Source organism: Camelus bactrianus, chromosome 3 (genome assembly GCF_048773025.1).
Source record: "Camelus bactrianus isolate YW-2024 breed Bactrian camel chromosome 3, ASM4877302v1, whole genome shotgun sequence".
NCBI lineage: Eukaryota > Metazoa > Chordata > Mammalia > Artiodactyla > Camelidae > Camelus > Camelus bactrianus.
Genome location: NC_133541.1, coordinates 19,091,546 through 19,117,025, shown reverse-complemented (window position 1 = coordinate 19,117,025; position 25,480 = coordinate 19,091,546). Strand labels below are relative to the sequence as shown.

Genomic DNA, 25,480 nt, shown 5'->3' with positions numbered 1-25,480 from the left:
AACATTAAGTATACAAACCTATGCCTCTCATTCCTAGTACAGTGTCTTTATAATATACAATGCTGACATTTTTTAATTAATGAAACAATAGTAGTTATTTTTAATGTTTGAAACCTAGCACCTCTTAGACCAACAGTGCTCACTCCCACATCATATCTCCTGGGAATCAGTTGCCGTGGCTGAGAAAATCAAAGAGCAGTACTTTGCAGTTCTGAAATTTCACTGCAATGAATTTGAATATGCCTTCAAAATATCATTCTTATGTTGATTTTCAAATAAAGTTCTATCTAAAAAAGCATTGACTGGAAACTACTCAAGTGAAAAATGTATAATTTGCAGGATGGTTAGGAAGATGGGTAAGAATAAAACACTGACACTATGAACTTCTGGGTGAGCATCCAACATGAAAATGCTGATGGTCTTCTTCTCTAAAGTATTATTCTGAAAAGTTTAAATTAATGAAAGCAATAATAGTCATATGCAGTGGTGAAGGTAGAATAAGAGACAGAAATGCAACATATTTGAGGTGTAGAAAATAAATGTTTAAAAATCGCAAAACAGACATTTGCAGATATTTTGGTTGGCCCCAGACCTATTTTTCCTTCCATTTTCACTTCAGTTTGACAACTCCGTTTTGCAGTTGGAGTCATCCTTCATTTATTTTTCCTAGCACTAATTGTAACTCATCAGCAAGTCCTGTTACATTTAACTTATCTCTATAATACATACAAAATATAATTATTCCTCCATGATGTCATCATCTTCTACATGAACAAGTCTCTTTGTTGGTCTCTCAGCTTGACCACTCCTACTCTTTCCCTTCCTACAGTCTGTTCTCCATTGGGTGATCAAAATGACCCATTTTAAATCTAAATCTGCTGAGGTTTTTCCTCTGCCCCCAACCTGCAAGAGTTCCCTATCTCAGCTAGAATAAAATGCCATGATGGAATCAGCCCAGCAAGCCGGGCTCCTTGATTCCAGGACTCATCTCATTTCAGAATTCTCTGTTTTTGATTTACTGCTTTTCAGTCCGGATGGTATTCTTTCTAGTCCTCAAACAACTGAACGTGTTTCTGCCTTAGGGCATTTGCACTTGCTGTCCCCTCGGCCCGGAGAGTTCTTTCCATATGTATGCAGGTGGCTGGCTTCCACACTTCATTTAATTCTGCTCAAGCATCACATCATCAAAGACTCCTTCTCTAATTGTGTTATGCAAAAAGGCACATACTGATCAGTCTCTCTTGATCTCCTGTATTAGTTTCCTATCACTCCTGGAACAAATTACCTCAAATGTGAGGCTTAAACAACACAAATTGAATATCTTAACAGTTCTATAGGTGAGCATTTTGACAAAGTTCTCACTAGACTAAAGTCATTGTGTCAGCACGGGTTGTGTTCCTTTTTCTCTGGGGGAGTATCTGTTCTCCTGTGTTTTCTAGCTTTCAGAGAATGACCAAGGTCCTTGGCTTATCCATCTCCTCATACTGACATCTCACTGGTTCTCTTCTATTTTCAAATCTCTTTGTGAGCTGAGAAATGTTCTGTGCTTTGAAAGACTCATGTAATTATGTTCAGTTTGCCAGAATCATGCAGGATCTTCATCTCAAGATCCTTAACTTAATCCCATCTGTAAAGTCCCTTTTACTATGTAAGGTAATATATTCACAGGTTTCAAAGACTGCATTGTGGACATCTTTGGGTGCCATTCTTCTGTTGACCACACCCCCTTACCTGTTTTGTTTTTACCTGTAGCACTTATCACCATCTTTAGTACTATTATATTCTTGTTTATTTGCTTACTTTCTTTCGCACCTTAGTCAAAAGCAAGTTTCTTGGAACGAAACTTTCTATATTTTCTTCACTGCTCTATCCCCAAAGCCTAGAATAGTCCCTGGGATAAAAGGCACATTAAAGAAGTATTTGTTCAATGAATAAATAAGCCAAGTTGTATTGGGTAACTAAAATAGATAATTATAAGTAGGAATAGTGTATATGATACTGAAATTAGACACACTATTCAAATTAATTGTGATTTAATTTGAATATAAAATAGAATTTTCAGGTATAGTGAAATAATATGTCACGTTTTCATTAGAGTGATCTGTCTGCAAACCACCACATCTCCCATGCACATCCAAGGAATAGTAGGTTAAGTATATAAAAAAGAAACAAATCTCATATTCAATGTTTATAATCAGATAACAATTTTATTCTTTAAGGAAAAACAAAATACACAGCAGCATATTGCCTATTAAGCTAGATAGTGCCCCAAAGATTCCAAAGTATATGTGGGTGGGTGGTGGGGTCACTGGAGAAAACAAATGAAGTCTAAACACTTCATACTAACAGTATTAACACATCAGTATCTTCTTATTGAAAAGAGTTCACAATCATCAAAATAATTATCATCTGAATTTATTCTCTGTTCATAAATCTGCCCTGATTATTATCATTTAACTTTTGATTATATCTTATTTTTGAGGAATTATGTATAAATAAAAATCTACACGTTTATTTCTATTGGCTTCAAAAATGGGCATGTGCAATCTTGCACCATAGACTGTAAGCTAACAAGAAGAACACAAAGGATAAAAGGTAATAATATCATGATAAAGATTTTCAAAGCTCTGGTAGTTAATATCTGTAATGTATTTCCCTTTATGATATCAAATAGCCATTTATATGTGGCTGTATATTGTGTTAAATTTAAATATATCCACATATTACATATGGTTCACATGGCTGTGTCAATACTGCTAATAAGATAAAAATTTCAATTTTCTGATCTGTATGTGGTTATCAGTTTCATAAATTTTTAGTGGATTCTATTCATGTATAATTTTCTTCTCTAACCACCCCCAAAAAAGAAAATTAATTACCTGACAGATTTTATTGATCAGAGAGACAAAGACTGAGAAACTTTTAAGACTGTAGGTAGAATTCTAAGATTAAATGCTGGGATAGTGAATTATAAACCCGTATTTTAGAAGAGTACATTTTATCCTACATCTTGGTTTTACGGAGGGAAAACAGCCCACTGTTGGAGTAACAACCACCTGCCCCAAGTCAGGACCAGAAGCCTCCAGTGATGAAGCCAAGCTTGGAGGTCTCTCTGTCCTGGGCTATGATTCAAACTCAGTTCTTTCCCACTTCTAGGCCCCTGCATATGCTCCTCAATTCAGGCCTTCTCTCCTTGCTATGGTCCTCTCCCAACCCAGAGCAAGATGTAAGGTGCTGAAAACATCTAGATTGACTAATATTAGAGTGATCATGAACTTACTCAAAAAATGTTAAATAGGTCTGGAAGACTTACTAAGGGAGGTGTTTGAGAGAGAGAGAAAGGCATCTCAGGATTAAAATAGAGGAAGGAATTCTTTTGATAAATGAAAAAAGTAAAAAATAATTAGGTTTGAACATAAGATAAATCAAAGATGATTACAATACTGTGAGTATCATGCCTGTACAAACATTTAAAAAGTTTTAGGGTTTATTATGACGTTACTTGATATGTGTTAATGTTGAAAGTCACAGATAGTTCTACAGATTTAATCTTTCCCACTGGTTTATAATTTTAGGTTTAGCACTACTTATTTTGTTAAATGATGTTGTTCTCTTGTTTTCCTTAAATGTTAAGTATTTTCTTTTTACTTTGGAGAAAAACCATTTTACTATACTAGAATGATGACAAAGAACAAAAATAAAGTTAATAAAGGACACACAAAAAATTTCCACTCCTGGAGTAGTATTTATAGAAAGCAACTCAGGAATTTCACAAATGATCATTCCTATGCTTTGATTTATTTTGTTTCTTAAATTTAAATTTAACATTTAAACTAGGCAGTGATTTAACTGCTAATAATTTTAATAAATCACCTGAAGTTTTCTTTTGATTGTGTATTATTTGCAAAGACTTTTAATCCATTTGCATTAATTGAGTTAGAATAAGAAATGCATAATGTAAACAAGTATACTTAGCTTGAGATCTTGTATCTAGTTGAACAGTTGCTGTATCAATTAAATGAAGAAATTTGTGAAATATAAGCCTTTGTCTCAAAATAAAACTCCTCTAATTAGAGTGCATTTATTTTGGCCTAACCATGAGCTGATTCAGATTATGTTTAAAAAAAAATCTAAATACTTGATAAATCTTGGTTTATCAGCCAAATTATAGTTTGATGCAGATATTATGATATAAAAATAAATAAGTCTTCACATAAAATTAAACAATGGCATAATTCACTATATAAATGAATGGTCTCAACATAGATTTTTTTTCCTCTATGATTTTCCTAAAATATGGTCTGGTACCAAAGAATCAACAAATGGTTCAATGGTTGTTGTCTTCCTCCTGTTATTGTTTTGTTTTGCTAGTGCTGAAAAGTGGCTGAAAATCTGGCAAAGATTAACCCACTTTCATGGGGCTAGATGTAACCTTTGGTACATTGTAGTAGTTGTTTGTTTTGCTCTATTCCAGTGACCTATAGCATGAGCAAGATGTTCTTAGGGCAACAAAATGATACATGTATGCATAACATGTCTGATAAATTAGGAATCCATTGTTGTAGTGGTTACAGATACCTGCAGCAACAAAAATGTTTTGGCCAATTAGGTGGTGCCAGAAGGGCATGATTTACGTGTTATCAGGTAACACAAAATGATTTCTTCTAAAAATACTGGAGTAAAGGGCATTCCACCGTCTTCCTAATTTCATCTCAAACCTTACCTCATCTAGGAAATTTTTCTGACCCCATTTCTAGCCCCTCCCCACTTTGGCCAAGACCCTTATAAGATGCAATAAGTGCTATGTCTTCTTTCATAGCACTTATCACAGTGAATAGTAATATAATCATTTGTGAGATTAAATAATTATTCTTTTCTCCTATCAGAGAGTGAGCTTTGTGCAGTTAAGGACTGAGTAAGCTATTGATCACCATCATATCCCCAGCGATAAGCAAACTATACGGCATTGTCACAGCTCAATAAGCAGCTGGAGGATGAATAACTGAATACATGGATGAAGGAAATTCTACCTTCTGATATCATTGAGGCCTGATGCCAGTGACTTGATGCTAGAGATCAAATGTTCAGAGTCAATTCCAGCTTAACAGGAGTCAAGCACACTTTATTGTCCTTGTTTACTAATGACAAATAGATTTATTGATGTGTTTGTCTGTTAAATGTCAACACTGATTACTGTTCAAACACTCACCTGTGATGGGAACTTCTCAGTGCATGAATGACATCATAATGCATCAGCATCATAAGTAGTTCAGCTATAAAATCACAGGCCCCAGTGCAAAATGAAAATGCGGAACCCCTTATTCAAAAATTAAGAAACTCAAGACTGCACAAGCAGCTCATTAAACCAAGGGTAGACTCCTTCTAGGCACGGGGCCCTGTGTGACTACACAGAATGCAAACCCACAAAGCCAGCCCAGTCTATAAAGAAGAAGGTATTTTTGGTTTCCTTTAGTTTGGGAATCTGATTTTATGAAACTCCTCCTCCCCTCCCTGTTCCTTCTCGTTGTTTCAGTCCCCTTTCCTTTTTCTCTTCCATGTATCACGTGAAGGGTTACACAGGGCTGCGTGTCATCACACCTCGGGTAAGAACAGACATTTGAATGTGCAGTGAGCTCCCATCATTACTGGAGATTGTAAGAAAGGAGTTCAGAACCCCTCCTCCCTCTTGTTCTCTTGTCAACTCTGGTGCGACTCTGTCTAGTCAACACGCTGCCAGGTGGAGCACCATCGCCAGGCCTTTTCACTGCCATCGTCCCCTAGCGTGTTGACTGCTGAAATTAAAAACGAAGCTGACGCTAATCAGAGTTGTAATACTATATTTTGAAACCTCCAGAGTAACTACTTCTACGTTCATATACACTTGGCAGAATTCCCCCCTTTCTTCCCCTTCATTTACTTTAGTGTTTCACTGGTCTTCATTTCTGTCTCTCTCGTTAGATGGTTAAATCCTTATTTAGCGAGCTCATGGTTATAGCTCTCCCCCACAATCTCATAAATAGCACCATGCTTTGCAGTGCTTCTGCACATAATATATATGTGTTAAAATAATATGTGATTGCATAAACAAGTCTCTCATTTATAAATCGTGAGTTTTAAGTCGGGGTTTCTTACTTTTCTAGATTGCTTTAAAGCAACTGTAGGGCACTGATTCTCAAATTTCACCTCTAGGAACCACTTCGAGACATTTGAAAATAGGGTGCTGACCACCCCCATAGTTTCTGATTCAGTAGATCTGAGAAGGTCCTGAGAATCTGCATTTATAACAAGATCTCAGGTGATGCTAAAGTTGTTGATCTAAGACTGCATTTTGTGCACCATTGTTCCAGACATTTAAAGGAAAAATTACTGCTTTTTTCTTCAGTTTTATTGAGATGTAATTAACGTACAGCACTAAGTTATAAGTGTGTAGCATAATAATTTGATTTACATACATCATGAAATTGTTACCACAATAAGTTTAATAAACATCCATAATTTCATATAGATGCAAAATTAAAGAAATAGAGAAAATATTTTTTCCTCTGTTGAGAACTCTTAGGATTTGTTCTCTTAACAACTTTCATGTATAACACACAGCAGTATTAATTATATTTATCATGGTGTACATTACATCCCTAGTACTCATTTATCTTATAAATGGAAGTTTTTACAGAAAAAAATATTCAGTGATACTTGCCAAAGCATAGTATGGAAGACTTTATTCAAAGGGACCATTGAGATGGGGTCTTCTGTGGAGAAGGGAGATTGGGCTAAACTCTGATTACAGCATGGGTAAGTGGGAATTATAGTCCAGGAGCAGGATGGGGTCAGTGGATGGAAAGCTAAGAGGAAACGTCAGGGGTAAGGGGGGAATTCTGGCTAAACTGACCTACCAGGATTCTTACTGAAGGTCAGACATCACCTGGAGGATGGTGGAGCATGAGGAACTTGATAAAAAACTGAGGGTGTTCAGATATTGAGGGTGGGGATTCTGATTAAACTGAGTCAGTAGGATTCTCGCTAAAACTGGACAATGCAGAGATGAACACAGAAGTCCAAAAGTCAGGCCTCGTTGTCAGGGGAGCTTGAGTAAAGTTTGATCAATGAGAGAGACTGTCACAGGCCATATCATTGGTCCTATAGGTAGAAGACCCAGTCATGTTCAAAATTTTCCTAAAGACTAGAGTGACCATTTTCTTGGTGTAAGTGTGTTTCCCAGCTGACATTTCTCATTGGATCAACAAATAATAATCTTGGGAGACAGTTTTCCATATGTCTCTCTCACATACTAACCCCCCTTTTGTTTAAACTATATTTTCGAGGGCATTTGTATAGGAACAGCCTTGGATGATGACTTATTGTCTCCATCAGAGTAGGGGGATTTATATATGGTACAACAACATAAAAGTACTATCTCTCCTTGGAGTTCAGGCTGTTTTGCTCACAGTCCATTATGTGCTCCCTAAGCTTGGTGTCTCTCAAGTATAATGCAACATCGACATGAGCCCATCTCAGGCAATGCCCAAAGGAGACGTGGGGACAAAGAGAATTGACACAGATGTGATGGCTGTACTGCTTCCTGTGCCTTTTGTCTCTGACTTCAGAGTCCCAAGTCTTCTGCCAACATCCACCAAGCTAATTTGGGAGTTTCCAGGTAGGGTAAATTATCACAAAATTAACCATTATTGACAAATAATAAGTGAAGGAAAGGAAGAAGAGGAATGAAATGATATTTTAGAAAGAAGAAATCAAGTAACAGTTGTGATTTTTCTAGTCTTTTATAACAGATATTTATTTTAAAATATTGCCTTTTCTGAAGAAGATTCTAAGAATTCTTAGAATGGATTTTCAGAGTGATAATATTAATTAAAATGTTGATTTTACCATTCAGACCTACTCTCTGTATTAACAATACAACTTAAAATAAATATAAACATGAGATTATATTTTTGTTCATTAAATGTAATTAAAAATATATTAGAGTTATGATTTATTATTTTCCACTTTTTTATTTGAAAGGTTTTTCTTTTAATCACTTTCTTAGGTGTAAATTTAAATCATCACCAAACAACAGAAGATTCAATCTTGATTACTTTCACTTTGCCAATGTTTCAAAATTTCAAATAAGCCACTATCCTTATTCAGGTAAAGATGGAAGCAGTCAGATTGAATAAGAATTTACTTTTCAATCAATATGAGAATTATTCAATCTATTTTATGTCTTGCTAAGTCGATAAGATTCAGTTTACTTGTGAATCTTTTATATATAACCCCAAATTTTTACTTTAAAAATAGAAGGAAAAAAAAATCAAGAGATGTGATTCAGGTTTGATCTAAAAAAGAAAACCAGCCCTGACCTTTATACCTAAAGTATACAGAACGCGGTGGCTTATGAGGAGAAGGGAGCAGGAGGATCCAAATAAATGTCAGATCACACGTTCTTTCATCAACTCTTGATTGTTTTTCAAAATAATTACATTTTTTTGGAAGTATAACTGGCGATTTGATATTTTAATTTTTTCCTGGCTCGAGCCTCCCTTGTCCCACTCCCAAATCACATGGTCTAAGAAAAGTTGAGACAGGGCTTATCAGTAGTAACAGAGGGTACTGTTACAAACAGGTTTTAATTCAGTTGCAGATAACAGAAACCCCTCCAGCTACTTCAGGCAAAATAAATGAAATAACAATAATTAGTGATAGATGGTAATTTACAGCATTAATAAAACAAGAGGACTAAGTGAATATCAAGAGCGCTTCTAGCTCCAGAATCACACACCCACTGCTGTGATGCAAACGGCCGGCAACAGTGCCTCAGGTAAGGGTGATGGCAAAGCCATACTTCTTCAGTTATTATCCATGTGGCCACATTGATGCTTTTCCCCTTGACTTTCTCTTTATTTAACTTGATTTCTAATTCAAAGATGATGAGGACATCTGAAAAATGGAATATGGATTCCATTGGAATCTCATTCGATTCCACTTTCCCCTCCTTGACCACTCACTGCTGGGGCAATGTACTTTTACATTTGGAGATTAGAAAAAATGTTGTGTCAAACAAGCTATGACAGGTGTTTTTTGTTTGTTTGTTTGTTTTTGTTTTTTTTGCCACTGTATTTGAGGAGGGTGAAGCAGAGTAGACTTTCTCCACTCTCATGTCACAGCCATAAAAAGAGAACCAGATTTGATTAACTGTTATAGTGGAAAGTGATATAATCTCTTGTACCATTAAAAGAAAGGCTGGAAAATATGCCTGAGGAGCTATTGTTTTAAAACAAGTATGTAGCTGTTTAGCAAGTGACACCTTAAGGACTAATGATTGTTGTTTAGCAAGAGCGTGACAACTTTTAGGCATATAATTCCACATGGAATAGAAAGTTCATTTATTTAATTGATTTTAACCAAATTGCCTCTTTTACTTTTGCAATGAAGGAGGTAGCCTTCAAAGGGTCCCATTATTATAATGAAAACATCTCTTCAATGTCTTGAATGTTTTATGATTATGGTAAGGCATTTTCTGTGCAATTTCACATTTAGCTTTAAAAAGTATGGGAATGTAGTTTTTAAAGTTTTCATCAGCTTTTATTTGCTTATAATGGTCATGTGGCCTTTGCTCACATTGAGGGACACTTTTGTGAGGCGTTGATCCATTTGTCCCATTTACACAGAGCCCACTGTTCCTTTTACTGACTTTCCATGGGGGTGACAGTTCCTTACATTGGCGACTATAGGGATGCTTTACCTAATTTGCAGGACTCACTTACACAGTATTTCTGGAGAAAACTCAAAAGAAATAGAGAAATTAGCAGAATCCCAAGTTAAACCATTTATAGAATGAAAGAAGGAACTGAAAAATGATGTTGCTTAATAAAACAAAAATTATCAGAGGTTTTAATTTTTAGCCAATTTTTTGCTTGTTCTGTATTTTAATTTTTATTACTAAAGTTTTTATTCAATAGGGTAGCATTTGAATCTCATGCAAGGAGGGCATTAAGAAAAATGGGATAAGTTTTCATACACTCATTGTTCAAATTCTCTGTCACTCTCATATCTGTATCTACATATTGTGAATTTTGGAATACATGGATGTCTTGCTGTTTTGTCATTTATTTAATACACTACCTGACCCTAAAACAGAAAATGCAATAACCGGCAATACCATTGTTTCATTCTTCAAAGTTTTAAAGTGTGATTAAAATTTATTTTGCATGGATACCATTCTCTAACATCATGACAAAATTTTAATTTTAAACAAGAGGAAATTTTTGGTTTTTTCCCTAAACAGTTATAAAACATGCTGCTGTATGATACATAGAGGTAGTGGCACTCCTGCTATTTCTATCCAATTCTGTCATCTTCTCTAGCAGCATGAGTGATTTTAGCTGAGCAAATGGCTTTCAAGAGTAAAGACTACATTTCCAAGCCTCCCTTAAAATAATTTGTAGCCAAGTGTCTCATTTCCATCTGATGAAATCATAGAAGATTCCAAGGGAAGGGAGCATCCTTCCCGTCTTTATTTTATTCCTCTTTCTAGAAAGCTGATGTGGGGTGATCACTCATACCATCTATGAGTTCAACTCCACAAGACTAGTTGAGCATCAAGAGAAAAGGAACCTGAGTTTCTGATGACTACAGGGAGCATAGCAATCACACCAACTCAGAAATGTATGTAAGAGAAGAATGAACTTCTATCTTGTTAAAAAAAAATGCAATTATTATTTGGGGAATACATCATTGCAACATGTATTTTCATTCATAAAACAGCATTTTATATCTGATCTCAGCCTTTGATTATTTTCTCAAGTGGACCCATTTAGACATAATGTAAGCAACTTCTCATATCATGTCGTTTATCCTGAAATGAACAATAAACATACAAAAATAGTTAATCAAATAAAAGTCCATCATCCATGTGTGCACCTGACCTATTACATTTAATTGAATGCTGTATAATTTCTGTATAGAGACGATGAGATTCTATACCTTCTCTTGACAGCCAACTTTAATATGTCAACAGCAGCATGAAACTGAACACATATTTCATATTAACACAAATACATTACAGAAAAAAAATAGAATATTTATTTTACCTGACTCTAAAATTAAGGTACTCTGTTAAAAACAAAACAAAACAAAACACTACAGATACGCAAACTTGAGATAAATGTAAGAATTAGCACACAACTCTAGCAGGGTCATCACAATTTTCCAGATGCCCTCGTCTGCAAAATTAAGAGTTTCAAAAGTCCCTTTCGGCTCTACATATCATTTTATTGAACAGAAATATTTGGTATTTTAGAATATAAAACTAGCTGGTAACATTGGTCATATAATAACCTTGTGGTATACTAAAACTTTTTTTGAAATCTAATTTAGAATCGCTGCGCCCTTTTTCTCTCCCAGATTGAGCTGCTTTCTTTTCCTGTTATTCTGTCTGTGTGAGGGGCCTACTGATGTTAGAATAATCAAATATGTCCCCAGGAGGTAGTGTGGCGTCTCAGAACCAGAACTAAACTGGAACTGTAAATGCACGTAAGTAGATATGTCATATAATTATAGAAATGTGTTTATATAAATATAAAATATGAACTGTCATTTTTGTTTTAACTCTTGTCAGTAGTTAGCTCTGTGATCTTAACTCATTTAACATTTCTGAGCAGTATTATCTATTTTTTAAAAAAAGTCATAGACAGGCAAGATTATATTCATAATTCCTCCTCCAGTTTTACAATTATTTTTATAGTATATTATTATTTTACAGTATGCTTATGTAATTCATTTATTTAAAAAAGTATCTACATGTAGCCAGAAAAATATAAAGGTGTTCATTATTTTGTGGAGCTATGCTGACATCCTTTGGTAAGGTTTTGGTTGATTCCAACCTAATGGAGAGATAAATAAATAGGGAGACGAATAGTTAGATGGTAAAGTAAATAGAATCACCTAGATGTATTATTTGCCTCCCCCCGCACCACCCCCTCCACGTGGACGTTTGGGCATGACACTCATATTTCTGAGGAAAAAAAGTTTAAAAAAAACCAAAAAAGGACATTGTATCAAGCCCAAAGTCTAAATATTTCAATAGCATTAACTGCATATTTACATTATGAATAAAATATTTTATCTATGAAGTATCAAAACGCAAAGCAGCTAAGATTAAGCAGACAAGACTAGCTCACGGACATTCCAAAACGATGAGCAAGGTGTGTTCTCCTATGACAATGAGCAACAAAAATAAGGTATTTGGAGAATCAAGGAGAGAAAAGTTCACGGAAAGCAAAAATAAATAATGTAAACCGCAGCGAAAATCACTCTGGTAACGTGTCAGATCTGGTTGCGATCTGACTTGGCACTCGGTTCGTGTATTTCGGTCGTCTGGCGTGAGGATGGTGCAGGAATATATCTGTCAGAAGAAGTATCTATTTAAAAAGAATTGCAAGAAGCAGTGCCGCTCCTGAGATTGCGTTACGGACACAGCCGGATTAGATCGGGTTGATTACCTTAGCCTTGAAACAGAGAGGCTTTCTGCCCTGAGGGGGAGGGGACGCCTATCCGCCGAAGCCCTCCTCTCGGATGCGCCCTCCCCTCGGATGCGCCCTCCCCTCGCATTCACTTGCAAATCGCTGTGTGCTAGCAAAAGCCAGCACTTCCCCAGTCTCCAGCCTTCCCATGGCGAGTGCTGCAGCTCTATCAGCAGAACCTTTCTCTCCGAGTGAGGAAGGGTTTTTCCCCTCCCCTCCTTCCTTTTCTTTTCTTTTCTTCCTTTTTTTTTTTTTTTCCTTCCCCTTAATCAGAAGCACTGAATGAAAGCCAATCAGAGAGAGCTCGCCCCCGTTTTCTTCGGTTCCCTGCCGTCCAGAGTTAAAAGTGATGCTGAGAGAAAGCTTGAGTTAGATTGAAGTAGAATCAGTGATAGAAACTAACAGCCGAAAACAAACAAAAAAAGGGGACATAGTGACAATTTCTCCAGGGTTATTTTGACTGGACCAACTTCCATTATCCAGAAGCTGATAAAAAAAAAAAAGGTAGGAAGATTTCCTCTCTCTCTTTCTCTCTCTCTCTCTCTCTCTTTTTTCCCCCTCCTAACTCCCTTAAGGTCTCTTATTTTCTTTCCCTGGGGAAAAATGTTTGTTTTTAAGTTGTATTCAGCAGTTATTTTCAAATAATTATTTTTAAGACATAAAAATTTACTAACCATAAACCTGTATTTTGGGTTCTAGAAGCAACTGCTTTGACTATCTGGAGAGGTAATGTAAAACTGGATAAATTGCGTATGCTCAGCAGTGGGTCATGTTGTTAGAGTCTGTGAATTCACTCACTCTGAACAAATGCTGAAAGTATATTATGGAGTGTCCTTTGTCATGCCTGTACTTGTGCGTCTTAATTTTAAAAATCAGTTGCGGAGAACATTGTTGCTGTGAAGTCTAAGATCATCCAGCATTGCTTTACATTCCGTACGAATGGATCCGCTCTGCACTTACTTACGGTCAGAGTTCATTGTAGGTTCAATATAAAGAGAAATGACAGGCAAAAGACAGATTCCTTGAACCTGCCAGTGGTCACAAAGCATCTACCTAAATAAGATAGATTGGCGTTTATCGGGAATAGAATAGGCATAATTCCTCGATTCACATTTCATATCTGAATCAGAAGTATAAGGGGAAAGATGAAGAAGGGAGATTAAATGCATGTAGTCAGCAGTTGCAGCATTTATTGTCTCTGCTGCAATAAAATCCATATTTTATGTGGTGTTAAATTAATGCAGCACATTGCAAGACTAAATGCATGTCCCCAACAAATAACTATTGATAGCACTGTAAGTACGGGCAAAAGCAGTAGTCTGAAAGTGTTTTTATGCCACTGCAATAAAAACCTTCCAGCTCCTTATCATTAAAAAGGGAAGGGGTGGTCTACAGGTGCAATCAAAGACACACATCATTCTAAAATTGACCTCTCATCTTTGCTTCCAAAAAACAGATCTATTTCCTATAATGGTTCTTCATTCCAGTAAAAGCTTCTGTTATCCAAAACTGCATATCCATTACTCTGAGCTGTTTCGAGGTGCAGGGTATTTTTTTTCCTTTTTTTTTTTTTTTTTTTTTTGGTCTTGAAGTCTCTATAATAAAAATAATCAGTCCCTCTGATGCTGACAACTGGTATACCTCAATGTATATGTTAGTAGACTTTTTCCCTCCACACCATCCCCCTCTGTATCCTTCTTTAAAATGTAGCTACAAGAGCTTCTCTGTGGTGAATAACGCTTGGCAAGAGGGTGCTCATTTTTTAGGTCTGGTATGGTGAGGATTTTTAATTAGTAGAACTTTCATGAAAACATTATGTCATTGACAAGAGCTCTAGGTTCATTTTTAGTTAAAGTGATGAAGAAAAGAGGAAAAGGTTTGTGTCACAGAAAAATAGGTAAATGATAAGTTGCATGGATAATCTGCCTGCCCCCTTCCCTGAAGCATAGTCAGTGTGCCATGTATGTATTCAATGGGCAATGTATAAGGAAATAGTGGTTACTGGGGATGGGGGGAGCAAAGGCATTAGAGAGTGCACAAATCTAAACAGAGTGTTTGTGGCTTAGGGATACATCAAATATAAATCCATTCTGATGATAAAAGCATAAAGAAATGCTTCTTTTATTTGCTTTCTTTTTTTTTTTGGATGTGTTTTTAAAGTATGAATCAATATCTGCTTTCATTAAATCAGGTACTTCTTGGGTTTCAAATACTTGCTGGTAACAAATTGACTTCCTTGGTGAATGTATATGCCTTCCCTGACTCCAATCAAAGAATAGAATTCCATACACTTAGATGTCTGAAAAAAGAAAAAAATAATAATAAAAAAACAGGGACATTGGAAAGGAGCACATAATCTGTATGACATCCACATATACATGCATATGTGTGAGGTCAGTGGTAAGAATGTTTGGAACCTAATTAATGCTTCAGGTGATATTCCTCGATGTTTACAAAAACTAGCTGTTTGTTGATAAGAACAGTACAGGTATTGCATTTAATATTACACAGTTAGATTTTCACCCACACTGAGCTCTTCCTTAAAAATAAAAGAAAAAAGGGATAGAAAATTGATACTCTGTTTAGAGAGATATACATTTCTGGCACAATATTGAGAAAGTTGGTGTACTCTGAAAGAGGTTTTTTCCCCCTGTTGAAAAAGAGTGTATTTGAAACTGAAAAGGTTAATTCCAAAATATGGGAATATGAGTTCAGAGTTTAAGATGCAGTTTTTGATCTATACCTAAATTCATATTTTAACAAATGAATGATGCAGAGTGTATATTATCTAGGGATTTCTGAGCTTAGGAATTATTTTGTATATTTCTTAACCTACTTTGCAGCAAGTGATAACACAGTGCTCCTGGAATATGTCATTTTTATACCAAATCATTCCGCTAGGCTGCAGCACAGGAACAGTATTAACTCTATGATGCTGATTCAGCAGCAAAGTGAACCATGTTTTCGTTAAGTGTTATTATCAGTAACAGTGTTGCATAGTAAGCAATTCATACAAATCAGGGGTTTAAACACAACTACCTCTAGTCCAGCCCTTGGGTTTTGAAAGCACTGGCCAAAATATATTATTTCTGCTATGCAAATTGCATTCTAATACTGTTGCCACGTTAGAAGTGCTTGTAAAATACTGAAACAACAAAGTATTAAGTCAAAAAATATAAAACTTATTTATGCTAATCATAAGTAATTTTATGCAGATGTTTGGTCTCCAGATTTCAGGCTGATGTTTGAAAACTCTACTTTTGATTATCCTAAAATATTATCTGGAATAGAGTTTCAGAAAAGTCACTTTACTAAGCATATTACTTTTAACAGAAGTTAAAAACTAAGTAACGTAAAGTGAAGAAAGGTGCCCTCATTCTTGTTTGGCTAATGCTGAGCACTGGTGGCATAGATTAAACATTATACCAAGTGTATATGATCCCTCTTATGAATATTTTGGAAAAAAAAAAGAGTCCAAGGAATAGCATTTATGAACTGATATTTGAGAAATGAAACTTAACATGAAAAATCATTTTCCTTTTCACATTTTATTCAGGCCAATGAGTTCATTGAGAACATTTAATTTTTTGTGTGATTACAATATCCCAAAATATGCTGATCGAAGAAAAATCCTGAATTTAAGCATTTCAAAATCTGCCTTATTTTTTTTTCTAGTTAAAGCATTTGAATTATGTCCACAGAGCAGTGTTATAACAATCTCTGCTTTTACCTCCAATAAATTCAACACTCAAAATTGTAGACCTTTTAAATCACACATCTGAATGAGAAAATCTCAAACAGTCGACAAGGAGTGCCTGTTTTCTGAGATAACAGTATCAGCCAGGGTCACCCCTGGCCTCCTCTCTTGTCCTATAGCGGCTTCATCACACTTGATATTTGAGTATGAGCCCTCGAGCCCTTTTATAATCCAGCTGTGCTGTCCTTCGCAAGGATGTCTGAAACACATGAGGCCATTTTTGCCTTTGCCATACCTCCTTTGTCCAACTAACTCAAGAGGCACAAACATCATAAGAAAATCACACCTATCACAGAAAGTTGTAGATTTCTGGAAATGCAATATTTTAATGTAATATTAGCATCGATCAGTTAAAATCATCTGAGAGTTTCAAAAAGTGTTTCAGTATAACTTTTGCTTAACTCATTATCAATGCAATTTCTCACAAAAAAAGCAACTTTTTTTTTTAAACAATAAAGGTGCTTTGTTTCCACCAGTGTCTTTTTGTTTTTATCCTATTCTCTCTTGCAATGTATGTGATGTTCCATCCTCTCCATCACTAAGAAACATTTGTTAAATATCATCATACCAGTAGTCGATTTAAAGAAAGGGAAAGCTGAAAATTGAGTAAAAATGAGTAAAATAAAGTTACATTTTATTTCATTTTAGGAGGTAAAGCGAGTATTCCTTGAAAACAGTAACTGTCTATAGGAAGTTGAAATGCCTTCATATAACAATGTTCCTAGAGGGACATAGAGCCTTAGAGAGTTTGTCAGTAACAGAACGCTTTACCAAACCATGTGATCTAGATTTTAAATCACTCTCACCAGCTTTTTTTTTTTTTTAAGAAAGCAGCCTTGATTCTACATACTCTATATGATGCAGAAATATAAAAGTTAAATAACATTTCCAGTTTCAGGATGGGATTAAGCCACAGGCTATAGGGTATAATACAACAACATTGCTTCACAACAGGAAATTCCTCTTTAGATGACATATCTAAACACTTCAGAGTCCTGCTGATCTAGCTCTCCCTCTCCCTCACCTTCTTCCATCCCTTCTTCCTCCCTCCCTTTTTCCTCCCCTCTCTCCATTAGGACAATGACAAAAGTCTTTGAATGAATTTCCCATGTGCTTTTTTATATTCCCCTATATGAAATAATATTTCTGTACATCTTGTGACTTTTATGGCCAGTATTCTATCATCTGCCACATTATACATTGGATTTACGACATTATCCTTTGCATTATAGCATAAAGTATATGACAATTCAGTTGACTAGAGCGTGTCCTTTCAAATGAAAGCAATTCCTATAAACATTATAACACCTAGGCTTTTAAGGAACTGAAATTGATGCCAATGTAGTTTACTGCACTAGTAAGCCAGGTATGGGGAGTCAGCATTTATTAATGAAATGACTTCTCTGAAGTATCAGAATATACAGTGCACAGGTATGAGTTATTGTACTCAGGACATCAGTTATTGACTGGGAATCTTTGTTGATTTACTGGAACAGATGATACTGAAATAGTCTGACAGAGCCCTGATTTTAAACATAAATTGAACATAAATTGCATGTTTTCAGAAAGCAGCCTTTCATCAGACATGTTTATTCTTCTTTGTTGCAAAATACAAATATTACGAGTTTGTAATCTAAAATTGTAAACTCATATAAAATGAGCAAATGTCTATTTTAGATATTGTAGCATAAAGAATTACCATTGCTCTTTCTTGTTTCCAGTTGAAAATTTGGAAACATAAACTGTAACAATAATCCAGTTCAGCAGAACATTTGGGGAATTATTTTCCCTGGGTTATTGAGTATATTTTTTGCATAATGCTAATATCACAAATGTGGCTGATTCTCCTTTTTCATATAATTCTACTCCCAAGTTAAATCAAGTCCATTTGAAAAACCATGGTAACTCCTGTGATTTTTAAAAGTAAAGAATATTTCCATAATTCTTGGATCAGACCTCAGATCTAGATGAAGAACCATAATGTTTCTGGATGATCTGACTTCTTAGGACCAGCTTTAAACTATAGCCCCACATATAGGTTGATTTGAAAATATTTAAACTACCTGCAGGCTTTGTGTTTACCATGTAAATCTTCCACCCGTATAGTATATTAATTATTTTATTTGAAATATTTGCTTCAAAGGAAGTAAAAAATTAAAATTTCACTACTTTGAACTCATTGCCTTCAATCTATTGCTAATAAAATAAAGATTATGAATTACATATTACTTTCATACCAACAGCATGGTATTTATTTGCTTTGGCAATGGCATAGAGAAAAGAAACCATTGTAATAAAATCAAGTGTTTATCAAGTTATTTAACCAAATAAGCAGAAACTAAGTACATAATGACTAACCATTAGGCTAGTGAAGTGTGTATATGTATATATACTATACTATACTCTCTCTATATATATAGTTTTTTGGTTTTTGGTTTTTTACTTCTTTCTGAAGCATTGTAAGTTGGGGTTTTTCCTGCTCTGTAGTCTTGAACTGTATTTTGTCACCAGAGTGACTTTTCCATGTGTAGTTTCTAGAGAGTGAAAGCTACCAACACAAACATTTATTCTGTCTGCATCTTGCTCCTAAATTGGAATAAATCCTTCCCCCGTGAATAAGTACCTATAAGAAAGTCTTTCTTATTTCTTTATCCACTCCCTTTACCAAGGCTTTGGTTATTCTTTTGGAGATTTGTTCAAAATTGAATGCCAAGCACTCTTCTTCCCCTTTTCTTCTCTTTTAGTTCTTCTATTTTTACCCCCTGCTAGAGAGAAGAGTGGAGACTTTTCTGTAGAATTTCTACACTAAATAAATGATCTGTTTACCTACGGCCATAAGGACTTGGGATGGATGCAAAAAACAAAAAACAAAAAACCCCCTACATTTTCCAAGAATATCTTCTAACTAATACATTAGTCTTTAAAAATATGCCCTAATTTTTTCAACATTTAATAACCAGATAGTTCTATGTAACTTTTATTGTTATCATTTTGTAAAATATCACTGTGTTGGGAATAGATACATTTATTTTCAATACTAAAAATATACTGAGGAAATGAAATCCCTAAAATCTAAGTTAAGAGAAATAATTGCTTGGCTAAACTTTTTTCCCTTGAAATTGAACTATCCTCCATCATTGAGTATGAAATCTGAACAAAAGAGGGGAAAAACATGTTTTCTTTTTGGGACAAGGACATGTCGGTGTTAGGTATACGCCTCTGCTGGGCACCCAGCCTAGTGGAGATGTGGAGTTAGAGAAATAGCGATCACAATTTTGACTTCAGAGTAAAGACATTAATTCACCACTTTATAGGTGGGGGTTGGATCAAACCCGTTTCTGGGTGGATCCAAGATGAAAACCGTGTGAATGAGAAGAGACGTCCTTTCTAGAAGCAAACTAAAACATTGCATATTAACCACTGTTCCCCCCCAAAAAAACTTATGGAAACTTTCAATTTTTAATACTGTTCACAAAGTGAGTACTATGATAACACAAAATTCACAGTCATTAATTTAACTGTCTTTAGATTTGGGGCTGTCCTATATAGCTGTATATTTATTCCTTTACAGGTATTATATTTTCTTTTGCATTTTACTCAATAAATTTGAATGATCCCCTGATATCTAAACAATCACTTGCTCAATTTTTTCTTGGCTTCTGATTAATTTGATTCATTTTGGGAGAAGTTCCTATGAGCCATTATTGCCTTACCCAGAGATATGAAGATGAATCTAATATAAATTTTATGCTTGAGGAGGTAGTGTTTTTAATGTGAGATATTCTCAATTAAATATCATGTGATTTATAACACAAATATTATTAGTTATGTTCTAAATGTTTCAAATAACCTGGAATAGTAGTGAATGTCATTGGGAAGTTACTTTTTCACCTAAAAGATTTTTCACTTTTGATTTTCTATTATGTAAACTACTGAAGAAATTTCCCAGTATCTTGTTTAATTCACTCATTCATTTTTCTATTCACTATTCTTTTTTTGGGGGGGGTTACTAGGTTTAGTTATACCCTCCCCCCCAAGTCACTATTGTTTTTGTATCTACCACAAACCAGACACTGTACAAGCAGCCAGAGATACAAGAATGAAGAGAAAGACAAAACAAAGCAAAACCTCTGTTGCACAGAGTCAGTAAATGAATCACATTACTTGCTATTATATTCTAATTTTGATTAATACAAGAACAATGAGTGTTAGGTACTTTTCAGATGTATAATATGGGGCTCTAATTTCACTTTTTTTTATAATTGTATTCAAGTTTCCATGACATCTTTCAAGAAACTATCGAAATAAGTTAGCAGATTAGTTCAATTAGGCATTTTTGTGTAGCCTCAGATTTATTCAGCTGGAGTCCTGAGAGTGGGTCCTGAATTGGTGCGTCAGTTAGGAGCTGCCATCTTGGTTGGTGATGTATGCACTTCACATGTGCAAGAGCCAGTGGTCATCTCACAGCAAGGACTCAAATTTGAGTCTAGTTTTCTGATCCCAGACACAAAGCCTAAATGAAAAGTACATATCTGAAGACCAAGTAAATCCCAAAATTGTATTACTAAAAATGCTTATGAACAGAAGTTTCCACACCCCCACAAGCAATTAAAATATTCAGTCCATAGAAGCCACTGAGTTTCAAACTTGGTCACTCTGTCAGAAAGTTTCTTCTATGTAATATTCTGTTTTTGTGAGGACACCTGAAAAAGATCATGTTTAATAGGGAGACGACATGGTGATAAGGCTACATGCCAGAAACACTGAGACTGCCTTTCTTAATGAATGTAGTGACTCTGACCTACGTATACTCACAAGGACTTTTGATGGATAAAACATGGACGATGGCACCAAACTGTCTGGGTTCAAATCCTGTGTCACATGCCATGTATTTAATATTTAATATTGCTGGTAGTTTTTTTCATCTGTAAAATGGGGTTAATCAATGTCCTTAAATGATAGTGTGGTTGTCATGATTGAAAGACACAGTTCCTATAGAGTTCTACCAATTCCAGATGCACAGAGGTGTTCTAATGCTATCTATATTGTTACTGTTGCCTGATATTTTTGTTGGTATTCTTATTTGTAACTTCATATGACATGCTTTTTCATGAATATTTAGTATGTTTTATTTTAACCATAGCTTGTGATGCAGATTTGGCTACCACATTAAGATTCAATTTGTGTTGCAGTGAAAATTTAATTTAAATTTAAAATTTAATTTGTGTTGAAGTGAAAACTACATGGTGTTTTAAGTCTCATTATGTCACTAATTCTACTATCAACATCATAAATTTCTCACTCCAATTGTTTTGTTTATGAAAACGGGAGTTTGAATCATATCATTTCCAAGGACACAGTTAGTTTATCTGTTGTTACAATTGGAAAGGGCTAATACCATCCATTACAGTAACTGGAAAGGACTCAATATATTCCTGTTAAAATATAATTATTCCCTAATGATTGTGAAAATGTCAGTTGCCTAAAGAGAGAATGTAACCTACAGACTTAAATTACATTCTCAGAATCACATCTAGTTAATTACATGAACAAGGGAATTAATGGATATGAATTCTGAAAATGATGTGAAGGACCCAAAAAGGCAGAGACAGGAGAAAGCATTGGAAAGATGGAGACTAACTGTTGTGAGTTCCATAAGCCTCATAAACTCATTCAGGTGAAACAAGTACCATTTTTGAATGTAGTGCAATGATGGTTCCTTTCACAGATTCTCCTTCTTGAGGTCAGAGTAATGAAAATTAGAACAAGAATGATGAACAGAGCCAGTGCATTACAGAAATAATCCCATTAAAGTTTTGGTACCTATAAATCTCAAGGATAATTCTGCAGTCTATATTACAAGCTGAAAGGTCAGTGGGCTACCGCTTTCTTAGACAAGGTCCCAGAAACTGATGGAGACAGAAGCTGCTGCAAATGTGAAAATTTTAACAGGTTTTCCTTAGATAATTCATTTTTTGATTCTTCACATTTTAAAGTGATATGGAGATCAATTAAAAGTAACTATTCCTGCTTTTTTCTTCCTCTTTGTGGCTCTATTTGATGCTATATTGAAAAGCATCTGAAATGACTTCTATGGACTTAACATAAACAAACCAAAACATTAAGGTTACAAAATATACATTTCTATGAGTCCATATGAACTTCCTTTTTAAAACTTCTTTTAAAAGTTCAGAATTATATCACAGTTTTAATTTTCCAGTTTTATTTATAATTCAGGACTAGTGAATGTATTTATGTTATAAATTCACATATTTAAAGAAAATGCTTAACACTTAATCTTCCCCATCAATATGTAAAGGTGAGGTGTCATAACAGAGACTACTAAAACTAACCGACAAGTACAATTTTGTGATTATAGTAAATTCCATTTTTTGTCATAGCTCTGTATTTACATTTGTTATCTGTTTAATTATTTATTATTTGTTTAATCAAATTCATAATCTCTTTCATAAGATCTTTATTAATGCTATGATCATTTAATAAGATTCTTTTCTTTTTTGTCATGAGTACACTATCATATTTGGCTAAATGATTAAACTTTATGGCTGACTTATTACCATGGCCAATTTAAAATATTCAGTTAATATTATATACTTTAGTTACTTGATTTTCTAGATATATGAACTTTCAGAATGAGGCCTTCTGAGGGCTAAAAATTAGACATGCTTTCTCTTTAGTTTTAAAATTCTTTAATTATGCTAGAGAAAAAGTTCATTAAATTGCGTATGTATTTCCTTTCATTTAATTGAAAAGCAAGTGAGAATAAAATTGTGCAAAACTACCAGAGAAATTAATTTCAAAAACCTGAATGAAATCTTAAGTAATTATGCAGACTAAGTAATTTACTTTCAAAGTCTGTCAAAGTCTTCAAGGTTTTCAACCACTTGATGTGTTGTGTTGACTATCTGCATTTAAAAATAATATAAATTATACTTCAATACTTAATCAAAGGGTTGACATGAGTTTATCTTTCTGAAGTATTGACCCACTTAGAGGGTAAATTCTGGTATTCACTTGACAAGAGGTAAAATAACATATTTCGGTGTTTGGAGCCACCTTGTGGTCATCTTGTAGTATATTAAGGAAAGCTGCCTCCCTTCAGATTCTTGTCCAAGTGAACATTGCACTTGGAAAACATTGAAACCAATGTGAACTTACATTAAGGGCTATCAAATGGCACTAAAAATGGATCATGTTTAGATTGAAGCGATTTACTATTTACATGTTGATATGAATTACGAAAATACTGTTTTGCAGAAATCTAAACAAAATACTTTAAACAACACTTTTGAGGCAAGATATAATTTTTAAACTAAAATATATTTTTACTGTGCAGCTGCATGTCAGCTTTAATGGCTCCTTAGCCATTTAACTTTCTCAAGGCAAAATTCCTTCCAACATCCTCTGGTGTGCAGCACAAATAAATCAGGGGCTGCATTATTGTGATTTTTGCATCTTGTAAAACTTAATTGTAAACATATAGCCTGCATAAAGAGCTTGGAACTGGTACCAGCAACCCCTAGTCATTGAAAGTGTTTTTCCATGGGCTCACTGGAAGTTCAGACAAATTGTTTGCTTTCATTTTTTTCATAAATATCAGAATAATTTATAATTTACATAGTGTAATGTACATATTCGCCAAATGTCAAGTCTCTTTTGCTAGGTTTTTTATAACCTAACAACACATTTGCATAAGAGCAGGGCCCATGGTTGGTTACTGCTTCTCTTGCAATTTCACAAGAAAGAACCTGCACTTAAAAATGAAATAATTCTTTCCCAGAAACCAAAAACAAACACTTCTAGATTTTGAAGTCTGAACCTTCATTGATTCCTTGTGTGATCTTCCTCATCCTCTCATTATCTACCCTCATTATTTAGCTGAAGGTAAAAATAAAGAAATTTGGTCAGAATGAATTTTCTTTATACATTGCCTATAGCAATAGATGAGCAAAGTAAGTCCACTAATTTATTGCTTTATCTACAGCTCTCTCTCTCTTTCTATCTCTTTCTTTCTCCTTATCTACCTCTCTATCTATCTATCTATCTAGCTATCTATCTATCTATCTATCTATCTATCTATCTATCTATCTATCTATCTATCTTTCTATCTATCTATCTCTATGTCTGGAAACATTTATGTTATCATCCCAAAGTATCATCATTAAAACTGAGTAAGGCTTCAATGCCGAGACTGGACATGAAAGAGCCTTGTCACATTTAAGGGCTGCAGTGTGAACAGCTCCCAAGTTGCCTCTCTTGGGGCACTGGGATGATTCCTTTAAAAGATTAAAGCTTCATGGGAACTGAAGACAAATTTATAAAATAACAAAAAAATCTTGTGAAGATTATCTACATGTTCTGTATTAAAGCCATGAGTTGTCCATCTTTATAAAGCAAACCATTTTCTCTCTGTTTTGAACATGCCAGGCTGCCTCTTAATGTAGAACAAGTGGTCAGGGCATGTCATTTCTCATGCACAGCCCAACAGTCTGACTACAAAACAAAGATTACTTTGCTTCCCATTAAAGCATGTTCCCTCTGTCAACAAAAGTGCTTCTATTCTAAGAGATATTACTATTGATTTGCTTTGATTCTCAAAAGACTGCTAGGGTTATTTTTTTTTTCTATGCAGTGCTGCACACTGTGTATTTTAAATAAATATACAAACAAAGTATTTATTTCAACTCCAAAAGGGAGACAGAAATTGAAATGGTATATTTAAGAGTTTAGAAATGTTTAAAATTTAGAAGAAACCTTGTGATGATGTCACAGCCACATTTAGTGCTGTTGTTGAGAGCAAGGTTTTTTGTTGTTGTTTTGGTTTGGTTTTTCTGCAGAATGAATAGTAAGTGAATAATTATAAATATAAAAGGAAATGAATGGGAGCATCTCCCCTGGTGAGTAAAAACCAAGAAACAACCCAAGACATTTTTAGCTAGAAATTTCTAGTTCCTTCTCAATTTTAGTCTAAACATACCTGTTTGCCCAAAGATAATTTAACCTCAAGTGATAAGGGAGATTTTGACAATTAACCATTATCCTGAGACCATTTTTAAAATTCTTTAAAATTTCTTCACTGTCCTAGGGCTAAAATGCATTGTCTATAATCTTACATTTTCCTCCTCAAATACAGTTATTTGACAAGTTCTTTTAATTCTAACTGTATAAAAACTGTACAATTGGT

The 25,480-nt window shown here is 34.6% G+C and overlaps 1 protein-coding gene across 1 annotated transcript in view; it reads left to right on the top strand.

The window, feature by feature from the left end:
- The first annotated feature begins 12,487 nt into the window (after window positions 1–12,487).
- The window catches only part of LOC105069465 (cadherin-10), a 159,947-nt gene continuing 146,954 nt past the window's right edge, over window positions 12,488–25,480 (top strand). The window contains exon 1 of the mRNA XM_074356588.1: window positions 12,488–13,022. The gene's annotated coding sequence lies outside the window, so the exon portion shown is untranslated. The remainder of the gene's footprint in view (window positions 13,023–25,480) is intronic.